The 19,188-nt window shown below is 35.0% G+C and overlaps 1 protein-coding gene across 20 annotated transcripts in view; it reads left to right on the top strand.

The window, feature by feature from the left end:
* LOC105227778 (dnaJ homolog subfamily B member 3) overlaps positions 1-19,188 on the top strand; it is a 52,849-nt gene that overhangs the window by 14,773 nt on the left and 18,888 nt on the right. For 4 of the 20 annotated variants that reach the window (XR_007422113.1, XR_007422118.1, XR_007422116.1 and 1 more), the window contains exon 2: positions 223-389. The exons of 12 other annotated variants lie outside the window; for them this stretch is intronic. The gene's annotated coding sequence lies outside the window, so the exon portion shown is untranslated. Of the gene's footprint in view, positions 1-222; positions 390-696; positions 1,174-19,188 lie in introns of those variants that run through there. 4 more of the 20 variants (XR_007422115.1, XR_007422117.1, XM_049451259.1 and 1 more) reach the window with 3 other exon arrangements.

The following is a 19,188-nucleotide window of genomic DNA, read 5'->3' as shown; positions in this document are numbered from 1 at the left end:
ATATATATCCGATATAGTTATATAGTTGCTATTGGTTTTTAAGATATTTGAATTTAAAGTTCAAAAATTCAAGTGTTTAAAGTGCGTGTTCTCCGATTTATAATACATTTTACTCTTATAACTTTATCTTTAACCGGTACGTTCTTCGCTACGTTTGAAGTGAAATAATAAAAAATTTTATTTTCACATCAAATAATGCTGGTAATCTCACTTTGCCATTAGCACAACATATCCCGGCCGCTTCAACTTGAAAGTTATCCGGATCACAATGTGGACAAATTACGGTCTACAATCCAATGTATGAGTACATAACATATACTATAACCAATCTGACTTATAATTAAAAACCAAAATAGCACAACGTATTCGTGAGCCGTACAAGATGCAGTGTAAGTACAGGGTCAAGATATTTATTTCGTGCCGTTCAACCGACTTTCACATTAACCTCCTACTAAATAGTTCGAACAAAGCCTAAAAATTTGGTTTGGATAGGTGAGCCTGTTCTTAAGTTATAAAATTACAAATTCACGCTTTATGTGGGCCACCCATACATACATAGATAACTACTATGTACTACCATCTATACATATGATTTCTGTTATAACCATTAGTTAATGAGATATAGCATTTTTGTGAAGCATCTTGTGTTAGTTTACGAAGAAATTTATCATAAAAACTTTTCGTGTGTTAATAAAGCATTGCTTTTTGGAGAAATTACTGTTGAATTTGAGCTCTGCACCAGGGAGATCAACCGTTTAAAAGAGAAAATGCAGTGACGCCCTAAAGAGGTGAAAGCTCTGTGTAGAGTGGGTGCCTCGAAAGTTCATAATCTAACAAAAACAACGAATTGCTAAATCTGAGGAGTGTTTGAGTGCTCTTTGATCGTAATGAACCGAATTTTTGCGTCGGTGCGACAATAGAAATACGGTTCCATCATTTCACACTGGAGTCCAATTGAGAGACATTATAGTAGACTGCACGTGATGAACCGGTCTTCAAGCGCGGAAAACGAAAAGCCGACTGGCAAGGTTATGACATCAGTCTTTTGGGATGCACGTGGTTTAATATTCATAGACTGATTACTGAGCCAGCTATAATCCATTTCAATTCTTTTTGTATACAAGAAAGGAATTTTGCGTTGCTCATCAAACGACATTGGATCCTGTATTCACGGTATAATCCTTCTTTATTATTTATTTTTATTCGTTTACTAAATATGGCAACACAATTTTTTTCTCTTGCCTGCCACCATTTTCTTATTGTATGAGAATATGAATTCATTTGGATTTACAACGATAGTTAAATATTGAATTAAAGTTAGTTTTGCACTATTTAGTGTACTGTGTAGAAACCAAAAGTGTTAGTGGATATAAAAGTTAAAATAACGGGTGGGCCATCTAACGTTTTAAATTTGAATTATCTGTACTTCGACATTGGAAACGTCAAATACCATTCGGAAAGTGACAGATATTCAGTGAAAAGTCTAAAATTTACGAAATAGGTCGCTATTCACTATTATACAGTTCGCAAATTGGGCAGAAGATCGTTTGACCGAGGATGGTCAATTTGACCGAAAAAACATAATCGTCGAGAAGACAATGCACCCAGCACGAATCACTGTATGGTGCGGATTTTGGTCTGGTGGAATCATCGGCCAATTTTTCTTCGAAAATGAAGGAGGAACCGTAACCATCAATGGTGAGCGATATCGCGCAATGTTAACCGAATTTTTCTTCAAGCAAATTGAAGAGGAAGACTTGGACAACATTTGGTTCCAGCAGGATGGCGGTACGTGCCATACAGCAAATGCTACACTCAATCTTTTACGCCCTATCTTCGAAATTTAAAATTTTATATGGCCTACCCTATGTATATGTAATATTCATTAAAAGGCAAAGAAACCCGGACTTTATATAATTGAATTTTTGAATTTTGAACGCAAATATATCAAAAAATCCTTAGCCAGATATACTACTAGGAACAAAGAATAGTAAGACTTTGTTCATAATTTTTAAATAATAGCTCAATGAAGTATACTACGGTGCATTATCGTTGTGGAAAAATTAAGAGTGGTCGCCCATAATTTCGACCTGTTTTTCCAAATAGCTCCACACATACGCTGCATAACACGAATTCGGTGTGCACCACACCTCGATAATGGAAGAAACCTGTCAACATAGCATTAATTTTTGAATTGGTGCGACGCTGTTTTTCGAAAAAAATTAGAGATTTTGGAAACAGTCGCGCTTTCACATTTCTTAGGCTCAAATGACATTTCAAACTGTTTTTCACTGATCTTTCTGATATTTCAACGATGCCAGAGATCTCTGCCATTTAATCGGTGATTCCTGAGTACAAATTCCTTTATTTTATTAAAGTGTTGACCATCAGTTGATGTTGATGACAGTCCTTGACGTGGTACCGAAAGACAAGCGTATACTAAACACTACTAACCTAGAAAAAAAAATATTTCGACGAATGGGGTTTCGAGCGAATTAAAATGAAAAGTCTTATACATAAACTATTAAGAATTAAAACAAATTTTATTTCAGTTATATTTACTTTATTAAACTTAATAAGTCGAAAATCATGTATTACGAATATTAAAACAGATTTTTTTTAATAAGAAAAAGCATTGTTTAAAATAATGTATGTAAAATATATACTACATATCGTCCCCTCAATATAACAATAGCGTATGTGCTGATACGCCATTATTTTTTTATTGCATATTTAGAATCTCCATCATTGATTCTATGTCTGGTCAAAATTTCGTCAAATTCTACTTCCACAAAGTGGGTCAAAATGTCATTAGAAAAAAATGGTGTATAATTTCATGTTCAAAAATTTCCTTCAATAAGTGTATAGACATCTGATTTGACAAAAACTTTAAACTCGATTTTCTCAAAATCCAAAAAATTATACGCTATTGTTATATTGAGGGGACGATATATTTTTTTTTTATAAAAATAAAAAAATCAAGGTATCCTTTAATCCGTCCACTGTTTTTTAATAGCCTGTTTATCCAGCGCAAAGTTTCGTTGCTCCTTATATTGAATTGAAATAGCTGCCAATCTGCTCTTAAGGTCACTCCACAAATTCTCTATCAGATTGAGATCAGGATATAATTATATATAAAATATTTCACCCTTTTTCCAATTAACAGAACAAATTTTAATGTTCTAAGACAAAAGTTTTTCTCTTCTGTATGTGAACATTTCGTAAAAGAGAAATTTTTCAAGCTTCGTGGAAGATTACCGTTAACTAATCGACGACAATTTGTCCGCGAGCTAACATTTAGTCCAATTTCCACTGCAATTATGGTGAAGCCACAAAAGGGTCCTCTTTTTGCCATGGGAAATATATGGCAATCATCAAGACTAATACCACCAATCCACTTTTAACCCTGTAATCGTGGGATGGTATACTAAAGTTTCCCCAAGAAATTCGCTATATTCTGAAATTTTTGTATAAAAAGGGAAGAATGCCACGTAAGCCACCAATGAAATTTCTGAAGTTTACAGAGACGCTTGATCTGGAAATTTCCAATTTTCGATTTACATTGATGAAAGTTATACACTGATGGAATAACGCCTATAGCGTAAAAATGGCAAACAGTGGTTGATCAAAATGGTACAAAGACAATAGACAATAGAATTAATCGAGGTATGCACTGCGACCTTGGGTCTATTGTGCCCTCTCCTAACTCACAGGGACTCACCAAGCCCCAACAAATCGATAAATTCTAGTATTTTGCTGGGAGCTAGTGAGTCGATGTGATCCCTATCCGGAAATGTAATTCCAAGGGCCTTAGACCTGCGTCTGCAGACTGCGATGCAGTCGATTAGCAGGTGCTCCGGGGTTTCAGGTTCCCTGTCGCAGAACCGGCAGTTAGAGCAAGAGGCAAGTCCTAGGTTGAACAGGTGCTTTTTCAACTTGCAGTGGTCGGTGTAGAATGCGACCAAGAGCCTGAGTTTGATCCTTGGGAGGTTGATTATCGATCTAAACCTTTTGAGGTTGTACCCCCCTATCAGCAACTTGGCATGCCGCATACTATGTGCCCGTTGCCAATGACCTTCTCTGCCCTCTCTTTCTTCCTTACGGAGCAGCTCCTTCATAGTGTGGGGGCCCACCCCAGTGAACGGTTCGGGCCCTACCATATTTATGGAGGCTGCAGAGCGGGCGAGCTTGTCAGCCAGTTCATTTCCGGCTAGGCTGACGAGGCTGGTACATATTTGTTTATTTATTTATTGTTATAACCTCCTCAGTCCCAAGGGGGGAAAAAAAGTTAGAAGTCGACAAAAATATTTTTTTAAGCTTGCCACGTTAACATTAAAACAAAAATTTTGTTCAAGGACATATGCGATGAAAGGATTCGAAGATAAGACAGGTGCAGCTGGCTGGACATTTGTAACCAAGTGGAATGAATCTCGTTTTTGTAAAAGCATATAAAGGATTAATGTTTTATTTCATATTAATTTTAAATTCATAAATAACAGTAAATCTTTGATGAATACTTTGCTAAAATAAGGAAAAGAACTAGATAATATTTGAATAATGAGCAATTAAGAGTGAAACTCCATGAAACAATGTCTATCATTGTTGATGCATAGAAATATGTCGCAGGAAATGCACTTAAAGCGTGTTTTTTGATTGCATCCTTCTTTACGACAACGCATAAACTTATTTTTATCAGAAACTGCGCAAATAGGTAAATGTTTATTCTTCGTTGTACGCACATCTTTCGGCGGCAGTGGTTTTATGGTTCTTTTTGCCCTTTTTTGCGGTGGTTCATCTTCACTCTCTGATGACGATTCTGCGCTCTTCTCCAGTATAGCATCAGCAATTAAACATTCGGCGATATAGAATTTAAAATCGAGTAAATCCATGATATTTTTTTTGTGTTCACCGCATGCATATTTGTCTTTTTTATACATAACCCAGGAGTTGCACGCGGCAACATCGATAAAATGCCAAAACACCTTCAAAGGCCATTTTTTGGTGCGAATTGCAATCCTGTAGTAAGAGACGTACCTATCCGCTAAGTCTACTCCTCCCATGTATTTGTTGTAGCTTGAAATTGCATGTGGACAATCAACGTTAATGTACTTTCTGTTTACTTTATCCCATCGTCGAGCGGTTTGTAGGGGTAACGATCCAGTTGACGTGGAAGCTATAAGCACAGAGCGGCTATCCATCCACTTGACAACACACAATTTGTCATCTTCCCTAGCGAACTCTTCGTGACTACCTCTTCCTTTTTTTAATAAAGTTTTGTCGTTTGATAACTTTGATCGAAGTTCCTTAGGTATCCTGTTGAGTTGAATAGTACCAGTCGCAAACATTCCTTTATCCAACAAATGCTCGAGAATGTTATCGGTCAATGAATACTTCACTACCTTCACTGAGATCTGTAGCAAGTTTTTGTACAACAGTACCACCAATTCCCAAATGTTTATTCGGCTTTCCATCGGGCCACGTGTTTGCTCCTTGGTATATAAAAAAGTTCAGTATTAAACCATCAGGCGATGCTAGAACAAAGTTTTTCAATCCTACTGGATTTGGTTTGCCTTTTACGTATTGCTTAAGGCTTGTTTTTCCTGAAAACGGAATCATTTGCTCATCGATGCTGCATTTTTTTGGCTTGGGAATCAATCTACACCTTTTCAATAAAACGTCTATTACTGGTCGAACTCTCCAAAGTTTATCTTTTTTTTCCTCTTCGGTAACTGACATGTTGTCAACAAAATGCATGTGATTTCTTGCTCAAAATCTATGCCATTTCGCTCTTCCTCGTCATCCTCATCGTCCGACATATCCTCAATATCGCTTTCCAAGAGCATATCAAAAATCTGTTGCTCCGACAATTTACCTGCCATTTTTTTGTTAATATGTTACAAATGTGCAGCGGGCTGGTCATAAAATATATGGGCAAAAATATGGGTAATAGAACAAAGTTAGTGACAAAATCTATACCTTACCTTCTTTATTGTAATTGTTAGATTCAAATTAATCACACTTTCGAATTTTTTGGTTGCACAGCTTTCAAAGTTTTTACTAATAATCATTAGCACTTTACAAAATCTGTGTTTCGCTCAGCTGACTACACTCATTGCGCTTTTTTTAACAGTATTTGCAGCATAGAGAACAAATTTTGGGTTTTTACTACAAATAATACGTCTGGCTGGCTGCACAAATGATCATAAACTCAAAAAGTATTTTCAAAGTATTTCTACGGATACTTGAAGAATGTCCAGTAGACTGCACGTCAGGACCGAAGAGGATAAATATAAAAAATATATGTTAAAATTTGATTAGAAATACGAACAGTCTTTTTCAACTACCCATATACAGTCCACGAAATAAGTATAGTTTACAAGCTAAAAATTTCTTCTAATTATCTTTAAATTTCATATGATTTTTTTTTAAGTTATTTATTGATGGAATCAACTTCGAGAATTATTTACACAAAATTTAAAAAAAAAATTACTACATACTATAAATAAAATAATTCAAAAATTCAAATCGCTTGGTACGAAAAAAGAATAGCGTACAAACAAATATTTCATATTAAATCAAAATTATTCGAAGTATTAGGTCTACAACTTTGCTTCCGCCGTTTTCCAATAGATGTCTCTAGGGTCAAGCACTGGTCGATTAAATCGTTTTATATCGATTTTGGACATTTGTGTCAACATTATTCCAATAAAATATTTGTAGAGATCTGTTTGCATCCCACACTTATTCTCAACTGAAAATTTCACTTTTTGAGCCGAATTCTCGACATTTGCGGGAAATTTTGCTTTTCTTTTTTAAGGGGTATTCTAGTCTAGAAATTTAACGGCATTTTTTAAAGTCCAATAAAAAAAAAACTAAGAAGATTTTTACTATCCAATTTTTTATCAGATATTTATTGATATTTTAAGAATACAAAAAAAATAAAAATAAAAATTTTGTGATAATTAGATTAATTGCAGCGTGATGGCGTGGCGGGGGTTGAAAATAAGGGTGCGCCCTTCATGACACGATTCCAACACTTTGGGTGATTGAAAAACAAAAAAAAAATTTAATCAGTACAAATGCCGCTATCGTCTGAACTAGGATAAATAAAAAAAATAATTTCAGTAAATGGCGCCAGTTTGAATTTTTTGCCCGTTTTTTGGCAAAGATCAAAATTTTTTAAAAATAGTAAAAATCAAAATTTTTTAATAATCCTAGTTCCAACCATAGAGAGATATATAAAGAAGGTCCACACCAAATTTCAAGTTAATCGGTTCATTAGAACTTGAGAAATCATGTCAGAAGAAAATTGTAGTTTCGAGAAAAACGCGATTAAAGTTTTACGTTATACGATATTCGCTCAACCGTTATACGATATTCGCTCACTAAAGTGGCTATAGCTTTGAAAATAATTTGAGTTTTGAAACATCCTTTTGGGGAGATATTTTTGAATATCAAAACTATCGAAATATGAAAAAAAAATTTCGATTTTTTCAAATTTCTAGACCCTTAATTCCAAGAGAAGTTCGGCTGAGGACCCGTCCACGCTTTACTGAGGCTGACACATACATAGATAATAATATTACTCTACTACTACCATCTATATGATTTCCATTAGGTATTAAAAAAATATAGAATTTTTGTAAATATCATTGCGCATGTATGGGAAGAATTGGCTAGACGTGTATACAAAAGCCGATTTAGCTCAATCAATGACCTGAAAACTGCAATAATGGCTAAAAATCCAACCAGATTTTTGCAAAAAATTAGTGGAATCTATGCCAAGACGTCTCCAAGCCGTTTTAACCGCAAAGGGTTATGCTACTACATAAATATTAATTAAAAAATATGTATCCAAATATAAACAAAAATGAAAGCCTCCCATTTTGCATTTGACATTCAAATCGTATGTATGTTTTTTTTTAGGCTTAGTTGCCATGAAGTTGGGCGATGGTTACCAAGTTTACGAGAAATTAGAAGTCAATATAAATTCAAAATATGTTGCTTACTTTTTATTAAAAAAATATATCGTTTTCACTCAAACTGGAGGTCCTTTCTGTTGTTGTTAGGATGGTAAGGGTAATTTGCGTTGTTGTCGACGTCATCTAACGGGAGGCCCAAGAAACGTGCTGTTTCGACGGGGTCGGACCAAAGGGAGGAGGGTGTTAGATGAGTGGGGTTTGTGGGGCATGCAAAGAGGTGGTCAGTATCATGCGGAGACTCGTTGCATGCAGGACATACATTGGGTATGTCAGGATTTATTCTGGACAAGTAGGAGTTTAACCTGCTACAATATCGAGAGCGAAGTTGCGCTAGGGTCACTCGCGTTTCTCGCGCCAACTGGAGCTCTTCGTCTGCGATAAGTGGTGATTTGACTCCAAGAACATCATTCACAGAAGGGAGTCGGTGAAGCTGTTGATGGCTCCACTGTGAATGGCGGTCAGTACCTGTCGAAAGTCAGTTGCGTCCGAAGTCCGGTCGGCGTACTGTACCACGTCGTCGACATAGTCCAGGAAAGACCCTTTGATGCTCCTAGGAAGCAGTTCCGCTCCAAGCAGATGGCTGCAAGACTGATTTCTACGAAAACATCCCAACAGGAACTGCTTGGAGAGGAGTTCATTATGAAGGTGTTCACTATGAAGGTATTCTATGGGAGACATCAAAAGGCATCCCGTCGTGGTCCGGAGTGAAGTTTCCTCATCTGTGTACCACTGCATCCAGGCGACCATATTGGTGCTGCGTAGTTTAGGGCCGGCCGACCGATTGCCTTGTAAGTTGCCAACAACGTTCCTTTGTATTTTCCTCATGAGGTGCCGGCTAGCGACTTAAGGATTTTGTTGTGGCTCTGCATCTCGGCGATAATCGCGGTCGTATGGGGAAAGAAGGAGCATAGACTATCGAAAGTTACACCTAAAGTCTTAGGGTTATTGACAGTTGGAATTTTGATGCCATCGACGGCAATATTAAGTTCAAGTCTATACTCCTTCGTCCAGTTCGTAAATATGGTCGCAGTGGATTTGGTGGTGGAAAATTTGAGGTTCCGTGCAGTGAGAAAACGAGAAAAGTCGGAAAGGTAGTTGTTTACCTTCGAACACATGCCATCGATTCCGTTGCCCGTCGTCAATATCGTGCAGTCATCTGCGTACGAGGTTATGGAAACTCCCTCTGGTGGTTGCGGAAGTTTCGAGATGTAGAAGTTAAACAGTAACATGGAGTGGACTCCACCCTGCGGACCCCCTGTTTAATTCTTCTCAGTTTAGATGTTTCACCTCGAAATAGTACGGATGACTAACGACCGTTCAGGTAGTTCATGGTCCCCCTCTTTAGCCCTGGAGGAAGAGTAGTTTTTTCAATGTCCTGCAGTAGCGTTGTGTGGTTGACTGTGTCAAAACCTTTTGACAAGTCCAACGCTACGAGGACCATTCTCTCACAAGGTGGTTTCTGGTTGAGGCCACGAACTATCTAAGCGTTTATGAATACCCGAAAATATTTCATATTTATTAAAATTACGTGTGAAAATTTAGTTTTTTATCTTAAAATAAATAAAATATTTGCTCCGTTATTATCCATATACCGTTTTGATTGTGAAACTCTGAAATGTTTTTTGTTTACCTAATAAAGGTTAATAAAAAGTCAACGGTTTAAAGATTACCAAGAAATTTAAGAAATAACAAATATTTAATTAAATGTATTTACATTAGAGATGAGCGATATTGCGATTTTTAAATCACTGTGATTTCAGTGATTGCTATTTTTAAATCACTGTGATTTTATATTGCTATTGCGATCGCAACTAAGTCGACGTTCGAACGTCGTTGTTGTTGTTGTAGCGGCAGATTCTGCCAATTTGACACTGTTTGGCCGAATAAAAGTCCGGGTCTGTTCCACTTACGTAGACCCGACTGTCATGGGAACGACGGAAACATTTTGTCGTTATTGGCGGCAAATTAAAATATTCCATTTTGATTATATTTCATCTACCACTTCAAACGTTACACTCAAAACTTCAAACCGCTATGACGAAAAATAGCATATACGATATATACAATACCCTAAAGAAAGTTGTTACTTTTCTGCTATTTGCTATTGTGATCGTAATTCACAGGTTCGAACTGCTATCGTAAATCACGGTTCGAAACTGCGATCGCAATCACTGATTCGAACTGCGATCGCAATCACTGGTTCGAACTGCGATCACAGTTTCGAACTGCGATCGCAATCGCAGTTCATAGAAGCGAACTGCTATTTATAAAAAGTGATCGCAGTTGCGATTTGCGATTTTTCAATCACAGTGAAAAAATCACCGGTAGTGAAATATCGCTCATCACTAATTTACATACTATATATGTACATATGGTATATGTATATACAAATATAATAATGAGCATAAAAAATACCGTCAGTGAAATATAAAACATCTTTACTGAGTCATCACTGTTAAAATTAAAAAAACAGAAAATATATCTATGGTGTGGAAACAAACCAGATTTATGTATGTATGTAGATGACCGTATTACCAAAGATAGCTAGAAGATGCTTGTTGCGTTGGTGATCTAGCATTAGGTATTGGTGTTTTAATAATTAAAGCACAAGCTGCAAGTAACTGTAGATTGGGAGATTCTGCTATCCACTAATATGATGATTAACCAACTATGCCCAACGTCAATCATACTATTTGGTGTATTATTGGGCACGCAGCCTTTATACTTCGGTACACAGTATGTTATAATATACAAATATAGTAGTAGAATGCAGATAGAAATTTCTTGTGAGTTAATGCATTTTTATTAAGCGTACTGTAGGGTCGGTAGGCACCTACATATACTGATTTGTGAATGGTGCTCGCATGAAGTCTGATCGACGTCAGCTGAACGATAGTTGTATACCAGTAATCGATAATATAAAAAAAAACTTAATACGGTAGGTAGTCAATATGCACTCGCAAATGTACATTTTGGGAGCGGTAACTATACTAGCCTAAAGACACCTTATACAGGTATAAGGTTGTTGGTTAGGAGGATATAGAAATATTTCAATATATACAATATACCTATTTCTTTTCCCTATTAATTATTAGGTTGACAGTACTCAACTTGTTTGAAAATAAAAATTTTAGACAGAAAACTAGGTGGTGTGTGGTAAACACGCTTACCAACTTTCGTTCAATGCGTAAAGTATCGTCTCTGCCTTACAAAATTAAAACTACTTTACATAACACAAATAATTAATTATAGAAAATAAAACAATGAACCACCTTAATTTACCTTATACATTCATACATATATACATATGTACATATATAGTTCACTGTTTTCATATCTTTCAATATTCATAGTTCTATTTAAAGACAACAACGAGTAGGTCGTTGTAGGTACAGGTTGTGTGGGAGTAAAATATGCAAATTTGTTTTGTTCGTTTATTTCAAACTTTTTATGAATTATATTTTTATATATTGCTAGAGGACCCGTCCACGCTTCACTGTGGCTGATACATAGATAATACTACTAGTACCATCTATGTGATTTCTATTAGTTGGATTATAACTATTAGTTAATGAAATATAGCGTTTTTGTGAAGCAACTTGTGTTAGTTTACAAAAAAATGAATCATAAAGCATTTTTTGTGTTAGTAAAGCATAACTTTTTGGGGAAAGTACTGTTGAATTTGGGCTCAGGGAAATTCACCGATGAAAAGATATTTGCTAAGCTTAAAGAGGCGAAATGAGTACCGAGGACAATAATGCTTTAAAGAGGCGAAAGCTCTGTGCAAAGTGTGTGTCTCGCAATTTCATAATCCAACAAAAACAACGAGAAACTTCAGCCGTTTTTGAGTTATAAATGGTGTAACTAACACAACTTTCTTTTATATACATATCGTTACCTGAAATGCAAAATAACGTATCATTAAAAAATTCGAAATTGAGTGTCTTATTGATTACGCTTCACTACTTCAAATTACATACATAATATTACATACATATGTTCAACATTTTCAGGTTCCGCGGTCAGATATAAACCAGTTTTAACCAATATTAAAACTTTGTTTCACTTATGTTCCATTTTATTTCGTGTTTCATTCATGCCACTGTAAATTTCCGAAAATGGTGTTACGTTATTTTGCATTTTAGGTGACGATATATACACTAGTCGGCATAATTATTTTGACGAAACTCTTTTTGACTATTGAACTTAGCGTTACTTGAAATCGTCAAATAACGGTGCAAAAATGAGACGCAAAAGAAATAATCTATTTTCAGCTATGCGCATGCCAAATTTTATTTCGTTTACCTTTTGCGTTCTCTTTCTGCTGATAAGAATACATGCAGACATCGGCTTTTTGCGTGGCACAAGTATTTTGACAGCATCTTTATGGAAATATTTTCACACTTTTAAGCACGCGAGAATTAAAGAACTTCTGTGTTTAACTTTGAGCAATATTAAACGTTGTTATTAAAATAGAAAGTTATTAAAAATGATTAAAAATTATTAAATAACATGGGTAAAACGGCTGAGCTAAGTTTGGTTACCAGATCCTCAATGGTAGCAAAGTTTAACGCTGGAATAGCAGTCAAAGACATTGCCAATGAGTTTAAAGTGTCCTGTCAAACAAAACTGTGCACTACCAATTTAAAAAGTTTAAAAAGCATAATGACATGCGTAATTTAAGAAGATCAGGTGCTAAGCGCAAAACAGATCTTAGTGAAGACCAAGTCCTTGTACGGGAATTAAAAAAAATGTTTTTCTAAAGCCCCAATCCGCAGCAGATCAATTTAATTCGACAGCTAAAACACCAATTAGCGAGCGCACAGTCCGTCGACGATTAAAAGAATGTGATTTTAAGACTTATAAAGTCAAGGAAGTGCCATATATAACAAAAGCAAACAAGCTCAAAAGACTGACTTTCGCAAAGGAATATGCCCATAATCCAAAGGAGTTCTGGAGGAGCGTTCTATGGACAGATGAAAGCTCCTTTGAGTATAATTCATCAAAAAATAAATTTTTTGTAAGATTACCAATTGAACAAAGGCAGAAAAGGCGGCCCGTTTGCCAAAAAGTAAGCCATGGTGGAGACTCTGCGATGTTCTGGGGATGTGTAGCGTATAATGCACTGGGTGACTTCGTTCCTGTCACTGGCTCGATGAACCAAGGCCTATATTTACTGGTTCTAGAAGAGAATGCATTTACTTCTGGAGACAGGCTTATTGGTCAATCCTTCATTCTGCCACAGGATAACGCCCCATGCCACAAAGCCAAGATGATTACAATATTTTTGAAGGATGTTGGTGTTACCACTTTGGACTGGCCACCTCAAAGTCCAGATTTAAATATAATTGAAAACGTCTGGTCTCTTATTGAAATGTAAAGGAACAGTATCGTTGAATAAAACCAGAGAGGAGATAATTTCTGAGGTCAGTTCCCTTTGAGGACAGATATCTCCAGAGATCATCCAAAATTTAATTGATTCAGTACCGGGACGCCTGGAAAAAGTTATTGAAACTAAAGGAAATTATATATTTTACTAAATTTCTTTTTTTGCCTTTATGTTTTTTAAGTTTAAACTTTGTTATTCACATAAAAAGGTACTTGTCAAAATACTTATGCCACAACATGAAAATTACTTTAGCTTATATTTTTTGAAGTTCATATGGCAAAGTGTTGAATGCATTATTTTTAAGTTTGTATTAGCACTATGGCATACAGAAAAAAAAATCATTGAGTTATATTAAACCATTGCAAAGTCACATAAAAACTTAAACCATTTGTTTTTCGTCAAAATAATTATGCCGACTAGTGTAGATGTGAGTTTTTTTTTTTTTTTTTTTTTTTTTAAAAAATAAAATATTCTAATGATTCTTACAAACATGTATTTTGAACATATGCTTATTATTTGAAATATAATTTTTTTTTATTTATGAGTTGTATTAAATTTTAAAATAAAGAGATAAATAGTATCCTATGTCTTTATCCTGGTTCTAAGCTACCTCTCCACCAATTTTCAGCCAAATCGGTGCAGTCCTTCTTGAGTTATAAATGGTGTAACTACCACAACTTTCTTTATATATGTGACCTGGTCTAAGGAGAGGTGTCAAAAAATCAATTTTCACTTTTTAGTTGATTCGGATGGAAGATGAGATGTTTTTTCACGTGATATAATCCAAAAAGTCATAACTTGTTTGAAAGTTCCCTAAAAATGTAGAGAAAGAAGAGTAAAAATACGAAAAAATATAATTTTTTTGTAATGAACAAAATACACTGAATTATAAGCTATAAAGACATGATGGATGTGTACTCGGTTTATTTGCCAGTCCGTGCGTTGGCGCACTGTTACACCCTGTGCGGCAAAATGACGTACTAAATGTTCGTAACGCTTCTTCCCACACGCATGTACAAAAAGGAAAAACGAAACACAAACAGGTACTCTGTAGAAGGTAAATGTAATTTTATGCCTCATAACTTCTGTATCCTGTCTCTGTCCATATTTCTTCCGCCCAGCAAGCTTTTCGTATACACTTTCTAGCTTTTCGTTACTCATAATTCCAGCTTCGATCACTAAATCAAGTTCATTTTTCGACATCTCTAAACAATTGTTCCGCGTACTCTCGATCATTTCCCGTGGTATCAGTGTATGACATTTATTATTACAACAATCTTTTGACAGAAATTTTGTTACCAGCTCCTCCTCCTTTACTTCAACAACAGACAGGTCAATCTTAACAAAAGTTTGTTCAGTATCATCTTCTGCCTGAGATACACATGCTTCGTCTTCATCATAATCGCTCTCTTCATTGTTTTCATCATCCTTTTCACGGAAATATTGTCCGTATACGGCACTGAACTCCTCATCAACGCCCATGTTTCATTTCATGCGAAATCAACAGAAACACTTACACAAATGTGATAACAGAACATCCGGAAACAGAGTCGAATGAAAACAAGACAACAGCAGCTGCGCTGTATTAGAGTAAACGTCACTTCTTCATTGTTACTTTTTTAAACGTTCCCCACTAGCAACTTACACGATGAACTATAATAATATTCCGACCAAAAACAACACTTACTGGACATCCTTGAAGCCTCTGGAAAGGAGAACAATTAATGAGATAACGAGAAACTGACGAAACGAGTTGTTTATTTTTAACAGCTGTTTCCCAGAAAACTAGTTTTCGCACGTTAGCTCCCTTTTCGTAGACCAGGTCACATATATAGATGTTCACAATGTTCTAAATAGTTTTCTCATACAAATAATAAATTTATCTAAAACACACGGTTAATTAATTGGATATTACCAATATATTGAGTTTAAGTATAGTTAAATTGACTAATCTCAATATCACTTACTTTGTGAAACGTAAGTTGAATTTGTCAATTTATTTGAATTTATTGTGGATGCCTTAAGCTATAAGAAAACGCGGCTGGAATTTAGAAGAGCATCTCCCGAACTCTGGTTAAAATGGGTATGTATGGCGAAGTTCTCCAGTTTTTATCTTTGCCATAGGCGTGGTCTATTACACACTTTTATCGTGAAATGTGCAGATTGCATGCCGCCGTAAATTCGGCTTGGCTTATAGTCAAGTTGATCTGTTTGGTCCTAATTTCACGTAAAACTCTACAATAAAATCTTATATTGTAAGCAGTAATTTTGAATGCAAGTGCTGGCGAAAATTATTGTGCTTGCTGTTATAGAACATATCCAAATTATTTTGATTCTTCCGTAATCAAAGCTATGATTTCGATATTCATTCGTTTAGTCCTCATATTTATTTTTTTATGCAAAATAACCTACGTTCAATTTCGGTCACTGATGTGTACAATTCGGTCGTTTTTCCCGATCTTCTTAATGATCCGATTCAAAACCATTTTTCACATGCAGGCATACTACTTACTATCAGAAAAGGATTCTATCCTAATTTTATAAAATATTTCTCAGGATAAATTCGAAATAGGTACTGGAACACATGTTCGATATTTAGGCGCTTGAACAGTTTTGGTTCGATTTTACAATTTTCGGTCATAAGCAGTGGCTCTAGGCCCTGTCTAATTAGCCGCCCTTTTTAAAGGATAAAATTTTATTTCTTTGAGTCCGTTCATATTATTAAGATATAATATTTATTTCATAAAAATATAATTGTTAAACAATACAAATAAATATTAACAACATAAATAACAGTCAGTTTTCTTAAACTATAATGTATAACTTAATTTTTAAATATCTTATTTCTGGCTTTCGTCTGAGCAAAATCATCAATTATGTCTTTGTGATCAATTTCTTGAACTAGTTGGGCTTCAATTGACCGTAGTGCTAAAGCATTGAGACTATTTTCAAGGTGGAAAAAAGATCTTTCGCCTGAACAGTTCGTAGCCGGAATACTCAAAAAAAATACGTAGAGCAATGTCTACATTTGGATAAACATCTTGAATATTTTGAGAATACAAAAAATTGTATATTCCTTGCGCGAAACGAATATCTTTTGTGTTCATTAGAGAACCTTTGAGTTGACAATGCAAATGAATACATTCATTCGCAAAGGTATCATCCAAATCATCAGAATACTTAGTAAAATTCATCTTCGTGAATTTTTAATTCATTGGTACCTATCTATTTCATATAAATTGTCAAAAAAATTAAATTTTTCGTAAAGATTATGATAAGCACTTTTATGTCCTGTCAATTGTACACTTAAAGTATCTAAAATTAGATAGTAAACGTTGGTTCGAAAATTTTCTTCTCCAGACAAAGCTCGTCAGCCTGAAGTTTTCGGGTTTTTTTGAGACGGGTGTCATAATGGTAATAATTTTGAACTCCAGATAGTGCTTTGGCTTTTTTTTTTCATAATCAGAAAATTGTTTATCTCTCATATCTTGGAGAAATACTCGTAATGCCAAAGAACTATATGAGCCGCTCAGTGCACACATCGATTAAATCCATAAAACGAAAAGTTGAGAAACACGATGATCTAATGCATTTTGTTTTTAAAAATTCCTCTGATAATTTAAATTCAAATATACCTATAATGTGGAATGCATAATTGCAGATATAGCTTCCATTTAACAGTATATAAAGTTAATAAGAAAGAAAGGCCAACAAATAATCGTCAGAAATGTTACACTTTTTATGTGACTGATGGAGTTAAACGATTTGGCAACTGAAAAAAGTAATAAAGTTAGATTTAATCTTTTCATTTTTAAGTTTTTATTACAGAAAAGGTTAGTTATTATACATTTTTATCACAGCTTTTCCATTAAAACGAATGTTGGAAGTTCGGTTATAAAATAATTTTCGCAATTAATTTATAGCAGATTTATGTTAGCGGTATTATTCTTTAGGATGTTTCAGGAATATTATTAATAATGTCTCCTTCATCAACTGTATGCGAATATCTTTGGCGTATATCAAGCCCAAGGCCCTGTGACGGTTACTTTCCTGTTAATGATAGACGGTTCTACAGATTTTGTTGACAAAAAATCTGAGTAAGTCATTTGGATTAGATGCAACGACGCTTTTTTAACATGTTTTGATTATATGGTCCCTCTTTTCGAAAGTAATATGTAAACGAATGTGATCTTCGTTTGATAACTTTGATTCAACCTTTTAAGAAAATATTTTGGTCAAGTTGACCACTTGACGCGGTTTGACCCCTATGTAAACAATAAAACTCTTTCATGGCAGCCTCTCTCTCATCCAAAGATTTTTTGATTGCAAGTTCGACGGCATCTGCATTGTATATCGACAAAGGTATTAATTTTCCTCCCTTATTCCTGTATGCCAAACCTCTTATCGTGTTATGATTTTGTTAATTTCGTTTCCATTTTACAAGATTACGACTTTTTTTTCTCCCAATCAATATGTTTGTTGGGTTTGTACTATTGCAATCCGATTAATCCGAGGAAAACGATAAACGTCTTCCTAACCCAGAATTTCTGTTGATAAATCGTATTAAAGAATCATCACTGTTTTCCTCACTCACATTATTAGTCTCACTCATCTTGATTATAACGGGATAATATTTATCGCTTAAAATAAAAATCTGGGAGTAATGTTGAAAAAACTAAGAAGTACACAGTAACATTCAGCGTGCGAGATCACTGCCATACTAACTACCGCTTGCATTGTGCTTCTTTTTATCCGATGCGATTTTGTTACGAATATTATTGACAGGGAGAGAGCACCTTCGGCTGTTTAAAAACATATAAGCGTCGATGCACGGCCAGAACAGATATGGCGTTACTGAAATGATTTATATTAGAGTATGGAGTTAATCGAAATGGCTTCTGAAATAAATTACTAATTATTCAGTTGCCAAAAAAATTTGCCATTTAACGGTACTAATATTTATTATTCAGGAAAGTTATTATAAATATAAAAAGTTATGACTATACCGAGTTATGCTTTGACACTCAAATTTAAGATTTTTCAAAAAGTGGAGTTATACTTATATTCTTATCACAGATGATAAATCAGTTTGAGAATCCTGAATCTTCTTACTCGCAGCATTAAAGCGATCCAAAATTGCATTCCAAACAATGACTAGAATTGCTGTTTCTAGATGTTGTAATTTTTGCTGCAGTCCCTTAGCTTAGGCTCGCGTAGTAGGGTTTTCATCTTTGTTTTCACCAATAAAGTTTAGTGCAAATATAATTCCAGGCCACTCTTTTTCTAATGTGTAGCATGCATCATGTCGAGCCGACCAACGAGTTTGAGAAGGTCTTTTAAGTCTTAAACTTGTACAGTCAACGAAATAAGTATAGTGTACAAAGTAAAAAAAGGAATTTAGGGAAGTTTACAAGCTTTTTTTTGAAAATGATTGCATGTAAGCAATTGCGACCTATTTGTTCATTGTTGATCAGAACTTATTAGTGGCACCGGTACTTTTGTAGTACCGTTACTTTCTGTTTAATTTGCGCACTTGTACATTCAGAGCGAAATAATTATAGCGTACAAAAAGGAAAAGTATTCCGTATCGACAAGACGTTACATTTACAAGGGATATAGCTGAAATATTCCATCGCAACAAGAAAACAATATGTTCCGTTTTAAAAAATCCCGAAATTTATAGTAGAACAAAAAGAAATGGACGTCCTCCAAAGGTTGATGAACGGTTGAAACGGCAAATAAAGCATTTGGCAGTCAGTAAAAACATTTCTCCAGCAAAAATTAGGCTTCAACTAAATCTTGAAGGGTCCACCCGTC

This window comes from Bactrocera dorsalis, chromosome 3 (assembly GCF_023373825.1).
Source record: "Bactrocera dorsalis isolate Fly_Bdor chromosome 3, ASM2337382v1, whole genome shotgun sequence".
NCBI lineage: Eukaryota > Metazoa > Arthropoda > Insecta > Diptera > Tephritidae > Bactrocera > Bactrocera dorsalis.
This window is presented reverse-complemented; position numbering and strand designations above follow the sequence as displayed.